The sequence below is a fragment of the Lates calcarifer genome, linkage group LG14, assembly GCF_001640805.2.
Source record: "Lates calcarifer isolate ASB-BC8 linkage group LG14, TLL_Latcal_v3, whole genome shotgun sequence".
NCBI lineage: Eukaryota > Metazoa > Chordata > Actinopteri > Centropomidae > Lates > Lates calcarifer.
Genome location: NC_066846.1, coordinates 10,339,634 through 10,351,735, shown reverse-complemented (window position 1 = coordinate 10,351,735; position 12,102 = coordinate 10,339,634). Strand labels below are relative to the sequence as shown.

The 12,102-nt window shown below is 39.6% G+C and overlaps 1 protein-coding gene across 1 annotated transcript in view; it reads left to right on the top strand.

The window, feature by feature from the left end:
* Nucleotides 1–12,102, top strand: part of elavl2 (ELAV like neuron-specific RNA binding protein 2) — a 146,957-nt gene that overhangs the window by 68,098 nt on the left and 66,757 nt on the right. The window lies entirely within an intron of this gene.

Genomic DNA, 12,102 nt, shown 5'->3' with positions numbered 1-12,102 from the left:
GGCAGAGAGAAACAGCTAGCCTGGCTCTCTCCATAGTTTAAAATGCTATGGATCACAAATGAATACATTTTATTTTTAAGTTTAATGTTTTACAACATGCTAGTGAGCTTTAGAAGTGTTGAAATATTTTTTTAAACCAGGAAAGCCAGGAGAGCCATTTCCCATGTTAGCTTAGCTGAATACGTCTAGCAAGCTAAGTTAAATTATAAACTCTGTACTTAGCACACAGGCATGCAAGTGGCTTTAATATTTAATCTAACTCTGTACAGAATAAACGTATTTCCCCAAATGTTGAACTATTCCTCCAGTGTTTCTGTTTTTAGGCATCATGAACAACAGATTTTGGATTTGCCAAAAAAATATTCACCAGGTTGTACATAAGTGAGTGGTGACGACTGTTTCTGTTCAAAGGTGTTCTTTAGCGACAAATGGCAGAGATTCTTTTATATCTAGTGGATTTGTGGTTGTTAACGTATTTGAGTTTTCCAGCAAAATCCCACCTTTAGATGTGTTGATGAATTTTCAGTACGAGTAAATGCAATTTAAGCAACCTCAAGTTTTTGCACCTCATTGCTATGGTTATAAACTCCTGTGCTGTTATCATCATCCTTTATAATTACAGCCATGCCATTCCCAAGGAATTTAGTTTCACATATCTGATATGAGTGTTAATGTGGACCCAAACACCCCCATCGTAGACAATTTCAAGGACTTTGTTTTACTTAACACTTTAAAAATGTCGGCCATAATGTGCAACTGTGGTCAATGTTTATGAACAACCATAAAGGCAAACTTAGTGTAGCGTCACAGCCAAGCTATTATACAATAAAAGTTAATGTCCATGAAGAGAGGAGAAGAGAAGAGAGGACAATGCAATCATTAAATAGGAAATTACTGCTGTGTCACTCAAATGAATGCTGTGCATAATAACGGCATTGTAGTTTTTAGTGCAGTGAGAAATGCAGCACAAAACTTGAAAACTGAACTGACAAAATGGAAAAATAGCTGTTTTTATACAGCCAGAAAGAAGACGACAATAATGGGATTTGGTACATACAGTAAGACAAACCTTAATAACACCCCAAGGCATAAAAAAAGAGATCTACAGAGTAGTTTTGAGAGGGAGCCAGAATATATGAAACTCTCAAAACTTGGCCACTGACTCAGAGCAGACATAGGAAAAATCAATAGAAGCAGATGCCCTATTTTCCCTTCGTCTTGAAAACAGATATATAAAAAAAGCCCCATCCTCAAAGGTTAATGCCTGTTCTCTCGGCCCATGTAGGAGCACTTGAGCCTGGGGACACGAGGTCTGATGGAAACGGGAACTGGGATGGGAGTGCACATGGTCAGGAACATCTCTGGCATTTCATCCTCCTCTGGAAGTGATGCAACATCGCCCTGACATTACTCAGCCCCGAGAAGATGAATCAGGTGCAGACAGAGCCCGAGCCACAATGCGAACGCTGGCTTTTGAGGCCAAAAAAGTGCCAGTATATTGAGGATGTCAAGTGGATTCAGATTACATACATGGATTTATGACCGTTTGATGAAAATACATTAAAAAACCTCACAAGAGAATTTAAATGCTTTAACTGGGCTGAAGTGAAGTCAGCTAGGATCAAACTACATTCCCTATTCCTTAATCTGTGGCCAAATGTTCACTCATAAAACACATCCAGTCTTTATAGCATTATTCAGAGCTAAAAGCAGTACAGTGAAATAGAAAGTTCCTGGAGGGTCAGAGAAAATAAATCTTTTCTTGCCCTTGAACTTACAGCTTTGACATATTTTAAGTTGCATTGTTTGAGAGGTTGAAGCAATAAGACTGAATGAATGAGTGTTATTGGGTTCCAAGTGGGTTATGGCCACTTGATGTGGGTGGCTTTCAAGAGGCAACGCTGAAAATGCAGTGTAGCTGTACGCATCAGATATCGACATTAACTCTTTCTCGCCTCGGTTCACGGTCCCAGCCATTGTACGCCTTTGTGTCGACAGTAACTACATCAAAAGAGCTTTGCATAACGTATTTGTTTGCCGATTACATAAAACATTGCATCCCACGCTCAGCAATGGCAGCTCCAGACCACCTACTTGTTTGGGCCTCTAAAAGAGCAATTATTAGGCACCTTTAATGTACAGGACATCATTTTCTCTTATGTGCCATATTTTAGACTTTGATTCTAGGAGCAGAAGGAAAGACTTGCTGTAGACAAAGGCAGAAGAGCAAGCTGACCCTAGGACAAGGACACACAGCTAGCTGCCACAGACAGCAGATTACACTTTATCACATTTAAGGGATTGGGACCTTGAAATAATGCACCTTTAATATAATTACCTACCAATAGCAGAAGAAGGGAAAAAAAACACACACACGTCTTTTGAGTGTCACCTCATATCTGGCCTGACCTTCGGCAAGCCACTTAGAATTTCTGCTGGCGTAAAATCTTTTGTCCTCCTAAACTTGATTTTCGTTTGAATTAGGGACTGAGGTTTTTAATCCAAGGCCTGAACAGTTTAATTAAGTCTTTTCCTTATCAGTAATTTTTGATAAGGTGTGTAGAATTGGTTCAAAAGGTATATTGACTGAGGTAAGTATAGAGAAGTGATAATGTAACTTATTTCAATTCTCAAACTTTCCTCCGAAGATTGGAAATCATAGAGATCAAGACTGAGAAATCGAGGCCACACGCAGTACAAGTGAACAAAATTAAAGAAAACTTGCATTATAATTTTTAATTGTAGACAGAGCCTCTATTTCTTGAGCCTGATAATCAGACTGAATTGCCATTTCGTTTCACTCGATTCATTCCACCTGTCACCTAGTCCACGTTATCTGGTCTCTCATTGGGAGGGAGGAAATCTTTTGTTTTTTCCTAATTAATCAGGAGTGAGTGGTGAATCCACATCACTATCACTACATTTTCAGTCAAGATAAGAGCTGTGATTGTCATAGCTATGAGAGGTTAACTTGATTTTTTTGTTTTTAAGGTCTAGAACCAGGCAACAAAGTTGCACCAACACATACTGATGGTGAAGCACATACATGCCAGGGTGAGAAACAATATGCCATTTCCTACTCTGTTTTAAGTCTGTTGCACCTCCAAACAAACCCAGTTTCATTGATTGGTATGCTCAGAGGTGTGATTTGTTGCACCTGTGACCACGCCCAACAGTGACATCACAGTGTACTGTCACACCCTGAAGTACATTTCTACATCACTGCAGCAAAGTGAGTGTCAAACAATTTGAGATCAGAAAACAACATTTTTAGCTGTGAATTTGCTCTTCAAAGTTAGAGTATTTTTGATATAGTATGTTGTAGTTTCCATTGTTATTAGCCTGGATTGAAGTTCTTGGACTGAATTCAAACTGTGTAACCGTGAATTAGCACATTAGAAGAACTAATCTGCACTCTGTACGTAATATGGAAGACAACATGTGAACAATGGTTCAGTGTTACTGAGTAAGATGGCAGTCTGCTTTAGTATCTCTTATTAACAAAATGTGTTGCGATGAGTCCCTCCAGCCCAGGGGTTTTTGTTTTTCTTCTTTTACATTTCTGACAGAGTAACTGCTAATGTACGCTACACGTGTCACTTCAGATGGATCGCTGGAGCTTGTATTATAAACATGCCCTTGTCATTCAAATCATCCATATTACGTCTCTCCAAATAAGCCTATTTTGAGGTGCTTATATGACCAGCCAGTAAAATATGTCGCTGGTCTTTATTTCTGTGAGGAGAAATTCATTTGTAACTCAGGTCAAGGTGAACATTAATCAAGTCTTATGAAACATTAGCTTGCTGCTTCCAAGCGTCATGTGTGGTAGTTATTGCTGTTCTTGTTGGGGTCAGCTGGATGTGTTTGCCCAGCCAGATTATAACTTGATTGGCTCTGCTGGTAATGATCTGCATTAGCCCCATTATTGGGAACTATAAAACTCAGCAGAGAATGGACTCAATCTTGTTAATATCAATTTCCTTAATGTTAAAAGCACTGAGGTAGATATCTAAAGGGAGATGTAGCAGAGAGACGGTGAGGGAAGGGGAAAGACATGTTCTGATGCACTACAGCAAAGCGAATGCGTATCTAATCTGACACCCTGCACTCCTGGCTAATGTCTTGATAGGGCATAAGTGGATCATTTCTGCCCTTAGAAAATTTTCCCTGGTGCAGCTTGAAAGAAAGAGACTGAGAAATCTCTGCCTTTTTGCTGAACTGTGCCCCCTGTTCTCTTACTGTTCGTGTAATATTTTCTCTGTCTCCAGCCTTATTGATTTCGGATTACCGTCGCTTTATGTTTCCCTGTATCCCGTGCTTTGGTACGGTGAGATACCTCACAATGCTGCTCGACTGTAGTGTAGGTTTCCAGCTCATCAAGCCCAAGGGCTGTTTATAGTCCTCTGTTACATTGCTTCAAATGTCAACACAAATTCTTCAACTCTACACTGCTCAGCAGAGTATGAGAAGTGTGTTTTTTTATGAAATACATGTCCAGGTTGATGCAGGAGGTAGGAGGAGCAAGGACATCCATCACATCTTTGCTTTGTCATGGTTGAAATGAAAATACGTGGCTGGGTGGAGCCAGTTAAAGTGTTATGTTACCCTGCTTGCCTGCAGTGGCACAAATGTCCCCAGTTGCACAGTAATAATCTGCCTCTTTTATCTTCTACAAGGTTGAGACAAACAAATCACTATCTTTGCACTGTTTATAGAACCTTAGCTGTGCTGTGAAGGTTGAAATACACAATACTTGTCGACTATGGAGTGAAGCTAAAGCGAATGCTTCATCAAGCAAGTGACTCACCCCTTAATGTATGCTTTCATATGTAAATGTCTGACCGGTAGATCAGTTTTGGAAACGGTAACTAATCACATATAGGAGGCGAGAGCCACCAGTGCTGCAAGTCAACAATTACCCAACGGATGGTGGAAATGACAGGGTAGACGTCAGCCGTTCCTGTGTCCCCACTCGCCACGATTGATGAGTTCATTTATCTCTCCCCGGCCTGTCTTCTGCCTTTTCGCCCCTCTGTTGCTATGAAAATGAATAGTCCATTTAAAATGGAGAAATCACGCCCTGAAAAAAACCTGTCTTTACAATACCACAGAGGCATATTTATTTCATCTTAAAGGGGAGGTTTGAGGTCACCCTCCAGTCCTTCCCCAGTGACATTTTCCGACTTGACATTCTGTGACATTTCCAGTTAAATATTGCTGATATTCCTGCAGAGGAATTAAAAGCATGTCTAAAAGGGACACCAGCATTAAAGCTCTTTCTCTCCCTCTCTATCTTCCTCCCTCACTCCCTTCTTCTCTCTCTCTCTCTCTCTCTGTCTCTTCTTCCCCAACACAGTTTCCCTCCTCTTCACGCAGCAACACAGGCTTACATGCACTACCTACTAAGTGTGGTTGACTTGCATCTCCAGGTATTAGAGGAAGTCTTTTTAATCCAAAAGGATTACCAAAAATTCTATCACCCAGAATATACAGGAGACAGACACAAAGTGTTTGACTGGAGAAAGCTTATGATGCTATTTTGAGCAAAAATTCTAAGATTAAGATGCAGTAACATGCCAAGAAGCACACACACAAGAGAGGCAAAATGGCCTTAACAAGTGTCCTACATATGTAAAAGTCGATCGGATGAATAATGTGAAAAATTTAAATTCACTCACTGGTGCTGAATATAGTAGCTGTGCAGTTTTGTCATTGAGGTCTGCAAAATATTTTAGACACAAGTTTGTCATTAGTTGTTTTTGTTACTGTTCACACAACTACCTGCCAGTTGTACGTACTGTTAGCTGTTAGTCATTGTGTAGCTAGCTGCTAGTTTACCTGAAAAAGCTAACTTTAGCGAGCTAAAGTTTTGTCTGATAATCTGATATTTCCCTCTCTGTATTAAAAGAAACACATAATTTATCCATGTAGGCTGTTAAGTTTATGATTTCCCCCCTAACAACTGTTAGCTTAGAATGCTACAATGACTTCCTATTTGTAGTTGACGTCTTTTGATTGGGTGCTGCTTGACATGTTTCTGAGCTGCTAATTTACACATTGCTAAAACTAAGGTAGTTCTTGCATTTTAATGATGCTATTTGATTTAGTAAATTGCTAATTTGTAACCAGGTTGTAGCAACTGAGAACTTGGAAAGCACTTTACACATTCAAACTGAGTTCAGCAGCAAAATACAGTTCATCAGTCAATGTAATTAAAAGAGCAACACTAATCAATGCTGACAGTCACCGAACGACGTTAAGTCTTTTACTTCACTGCCTCCACAGGGTTGCATGATGTAGCCAGTCACTCACTGAGCGTTACATCAGTAGGACCTCTGCTCTTAGTGGCAATGTTGTATGCATACAGGGTCCTTTAAGTGTTTCCTATTGATTCATCAGACCATTATCTCTGATACACCACAGAATCCCTAAAAGCGATTACTGACATACTATCAACTGTCATTAATTTAGTTTAACAGAGCACCTTTTTAGTTTAGTCATCATGATTCATGTCTTCTACATCAGGATGATGAGTGCATGAACCAATGCTCCCATTGTTAGAGAGAGATGTGTGTAGCCTGTGTCATAATACATCAATATATTATGTGTTTAAGTATCTAACACAAGTGAAGGAGAAGGAAAAACACTACTCCGCACAGTTTATTAGTTATTTAAAAGATCCTTCCAGACATTGTTTGGATTGTTATAGCTATTTATCAAAAATGTAATACATACCTGTATTTAAGCAAACTGCCTCAGGATGTGTTTAATTCAGTTACCCTTACCAGGAAGCCACACTTGAAAGGTCACTATTAGATTAGATGGAAATGTGTTAAAAACTTTGGAATGAAATATGAAAAAAATAAGCTATGCTTGAATTCTGTGGTTGTATTTTGTATTGCTTTTTCTTTTCTTTTTTCTTTTCTATTTGTGATGAAATAGGCAAACAGAGGAAGCAACATTAGCATTAATGTATCTAGAAACAAGGCTGATGAGAGTGGTGGGAGTGAACCTTAACAGTAAACTGTAGGCCGCAAAACCAAAACAATGAGCTTATCTAAAAAAAAAAAGAAAAACGCTGAGAGAAACTGTAGTCAGGTGATAATTCTGCAGGTATGTCACTACAAACAGCTCCTTTCTCATTTAACACATCATCTGAACCTTTGTTAAAATAAAAATATTGATAAGAGGAGCTTTAAGCTTTAAATTGATGGGCTGCAGTATGTTAGTTTACACTGACATATGTTGTTAGATATGTTGGTTTCCTCCAGGTTGGAGCTTGACTTTTTCCTGTGGTTTGTCATTATGCTCTTCTTGTCCTTGGCGGCAGAGCCGGGCTCTGTATCCCGCTCGGACTGATTCATGTGCCACGTCTCCACTCCCCACACATCATCCGCACTCATCACTGAGAATCTCTGTAAATAATCCATGATAAATATGGTACTACACCCACTCATAAATCTTTGTCATTAGAGGCCTCTGGATTTCATTTTCTACTCCCATTGCCAACAAGATAATGATCAGTGGCTGGGGTCACTGAGCAAAAGCATAAAGGCACAGAATTCCCGAGCCCTTAAATTGTAACTTTTAAGAGTGGCTGAATTTTCACTTTCTGAGTCTGCTGTTCGAGTCTGCAGAGTCAAGCATTTTAACATTTGGACAGAACCACAGAATCAGATCTGTGGCAGGAGATAGTAATTGATCGTAATCAAAATGTAAAGTAAGCCTGAGCCATCTCGCTAATGGATTTAATAGTTTATTTGACTGGAGAGGTGAATCAATCTTAAGATATTGACCACAGGATCCTGAAGGATTAAGGATGGGCCAAGGGGTCACAGGGCAGACCAGTGTTTTTGCTGCGGGAAGGCTAGTGCTTGGATAAAGTCCCAGGTTCTAAGCAGTTTAGCATATTGAATGGAAATTAACCTTCCTCTGAGGGGAGAACCCAAGACAAGCAAATCCTCTTTCATTTGTTAATTCATTCATTAGTCCAGGAATGACAGGACTACTAAAGACGCCGTGATGCTCAGTTGGCAAAAGTTTGCCAAAGACAAAATTCTTTGAGTAACTTGCAAGGAGCTGTTTACTACATTCTGCCAGTAGGAAGTTATTAATATTGGATAGATTTCATTTTGAAATGCAAACACGAAAAAATTAAAGTGTTTATAGCCTCTCTGTGGCTGAATAAAGGGCTTGCCATTAAAATTATGTGTGCTTTCTCCATTGCCAGGTTCCACTGTGAATATTTCCTTGAGGATAAAGCAGTATCAAGTGCTCATGATATTGACATTGTAAGCATGGTGGTGATGGAGGGTCTCAGCAGTTAGTAGCTCTCAATGGAGCACAAACAATAACTTCTCTTGCAGCCAGTGTCAGAGCCAATCAATAGCAAAGTAAAAAAAAAAAAAAAACTCTAGTGAATAAAATATGGATTATGAGAGCTCTCAGTCTTCATCTCACATCCATGGGTATATATGCATGTGGCATATTTTCTCAGTAAATGGAGATAAACCACCAACCTATCTATTTACGTGCTGTTGACACTGGCACCCGACCATGCAATCAACACAGAGCACTCGCTTCAGCTTGCAAAATTAGAAGTGAAATTTTTGATTGTGCCATTAAAGAGGGCCCTCATTATGACTTGGCAAGGACAATTTGCATGCTCTATTCCACAGAATGTGAATGAGGCTCCAATCAATTATACTCATTATCCAGGCAACTGATTGGTATGTGGTCAGACGCGCATCCTGCAGAGGTAGCGCTGTGGTTACCGGGCAGGCAAACGACACATGCACACGAAAGGAGAGAATGGGGGGAGAAAAAAAAGGTAACTTCAGCAGCTGGCCCCGTCTCTCACATGTGTGCAAACATGCTCCCTCCTAGCACACAAACACGCACACACAAGACAAAGAAACAATGCATGCCTAATGTGTGATGATGCTGCTGTACCAAATTAATTAGCAGTTTAAAGCATTTAGGGTTTCTTTGTTTTGTTTCTCACATCCAAAAATGTGTGTGTGTGTGTGTGTAAATATGTTGATTCACCCAGAACTAGAGTGCATATTTAAACCAATGAAGACAAATACACACCCTTCATTAAAAGCTATGTTCCATTTTAGATCTTGAATTGACGTGAGCGACGACTGAGTGTTGTGGTGAAATCATAATCACATTTTCTGACATTGATACATGTGAAAATATGGTATTTGCAAACAGAGTTAAAACACACTGTCACTGTGAATTACAGTGACACTATTCTTTGTCATATGTTTGAAAATTTCCATTTTACTCGTTGCTATTGTGGTGGTTTTCCATGCTTCTCTGTGTGCAATATTCATTAGGGGTGTAATATTTACAGCTGAAACAACTGAATAGTTGATTGACAGAAAATTAATTGGCAAATGTTTTGATAATGTATGAATGAGTCATTTTTAAGGCAAGCACTCTAATTATTCTCTAGCTGCAGCTGTTTTTCTTTGGTTTAGATCATTGTGGTTTTTTTTTTAGCTGCTGGTCAGACAAAATAAGAATATATAGATGTATAGATGTCACCTTGGTCTCAGGGACATTTTTTCACAATTTTTTATCACCTCATAGATTAAACAAGTAAAACACTAAGAAGAAAATAATAGGCAGATTCAGCAATAATAAAAGACAATAGTTGTAGCTCTGGTAATGTAGGTTTTGTTATCTAGAGTCAGGCTTGAAGGGGGGCCCTTATCTGGTTGGCTTTAACAACACCTGTGGGTGGCATTATAAAGGCCATTTGAGTTTGTTTTATTCCTCTGTACCTGATTGAGAAACGTTGACATGAGCGATATCCTTATGTCAGGTATAAAAGCATTGAAAATGACATCAAATCATCAAACTGTGTTCTGCTGGTTTGTTATGTAAGACCAAACTCTATTCAACTCTTACTCAGACCAAATGCAGATAAGCAGACAGTGCAAGGATGTGGGCAGAATGAAGAGCCGCGCATAATCCTACAAAGCAGCCACTGCAACTAGAACGCTACAAACTGTATCAGAGTGTAAATAATCACAGTAATCATTTTCTAATCTGGTATACTCGTCCTCTCTCATATTGTCTGTTACTCTTGAGATATTTTTTTTTACACACAAGTCCAGGTAGGATTAGAGAGCAGAGCTGCATAACTCATTTATACCTGCCACCATTCGTTAATACCAGAATCCCATTGAACAGGTTTTGTTGAGGTCAGTGAATTTGGGGTCAAAACTTAATTTAGTTGAACTTTTGTCTGTAAAACCTGGCAGAAACCCAGTGTAGTGTGCGCCCCTGTGCCTTTTAAGGTAATAATAGTGCAGTGCAAGGTGAAACAATAACATGATAAGATCATATGAGTTAATAAATAATATTGAATTACTGTTGGTCAGAGAAATTGATTTTATATCTTTGTACTTAAACCTTCCTTCCAGCATAACACAGGTAAAAGTTGAAGTAAGTCAGTGAGCAGCACAGACAATAATAGCTTGATAATACAGGCTTTGGATGTAGTCATGTCTTCAAATGTGATATTGTATAAGTCAGTATTATTTTTATCAGTGAGCTTATCGTGGAATCTCTTAGCAATGATGTACTGTAACTGCTGGCAGACGTTAAAAAGGCTGCTGCCGCCCACACACTGTATCTGTATTGTGGATGAGAGGAGCCTCACCCACCACCCAGGTTTAAATATTAATAATAAAGTAAGCGACCTGTGTTTGTCAGAGTTTTTGTAGCTTCAGAGGAATCCCCCAGCGAAGCTCCCCTAACAGCCAGGAGAAGTGCTTGCGAACATAGTGCCCACCAACACTTTGCCAACTTGAGGAATGCCTTGGCAGTTATTAGATAAGGTTTCCTTCGCCTCGTGGTAGTAACCAGACTGCTTTCCTGCCACGGGCTCAGCTAGGCTCCAGGGCAATATTTGCTCTCATGAGTATCTCCAAGATCACGCTGCTATTGGCAAGTTAAATGACTGGACAACAGCCAAATGCACGATGGCCTGCCACAAATCAGCTCGCCCCTCTGGCAAATATGGTTCTGAACAGAGACACAGTCAGGGATGGATGCTGCATTTCAGCATTTGTGGGGGGAAAAAAAGAAAAACACGGTGGTCTCTGTAATCAATGCTGGATTAACCTCTCTCATCAGAGAGATATTTGCAGCCTCAATTTAAGCTACCGCCGTTCATGTTTTGTGCATTAAACCACAAATACCATGATTGCTTTGCCTATTTGTGCTCGTCTATAGAGAGTTGTTCTTGTTGACAGAGCTATTAGTCTGAGAGATACCACAAAATTCATCATAGTCACCCTGCGGTTGTTTCACAAATTCATCATTTCATTACTTTTCCACAGAGGGTGGCAGCAGGGAGCGGGCTAGTGGAGGCATCGTGTGTGTGATAACATCAGAATCCCTGAAGAAAACTAAACACAGTGGTGCTGTTTGGCTGTTAGGGTGTGGCGTTGGAATAAAATCCCCAGTAATTGCCAAAACAAGGGCAGGAATTAAAATGTAAATTCATGAGTGCTTGGTTAGAGGACCTAAAAAGGTTTTCATCATATCTTGATCAGAAAGCCATTTATCTCAAGGCTCTCAATAAGTCTGGCCCCCTAATCTGTCGGACAGATAATTAATATCTGCTTATTGAGTAAATGAAAGTCATTATCTTGATTTCCTTCAGATAATTTATCTGTCTGTGCTTCACAGTGAGGACACTTTATGGTGCAGGCCACTTTACTTCAGCAGGCATTGATTACGGTCTTAATATATGCTGTTAGGCTTTTTCTTTTCTTTTTTTTTTGGGCATAATCAGCTGTAAGGTCAAGGCGCTCTTTGTCAATAAAAACACACACAAACACTTTTTAAAACACTTGTATTTGTACAGTTTCAACAAAACTCACGACAGTCTGAAGCTGTTTCCTCTTTTCTTTAGGACATGCATCACAATCAAAATGCTCCTCTTTTCTTTTATTACAATGCCCCCACATCACTACAAAGCCCACTCTCGATCGACAGATCACAGCACACATCAGGACAAGAAACCATGGCAACCAACATACATACATACATACATTGACTGCTGCATTCAGCGGC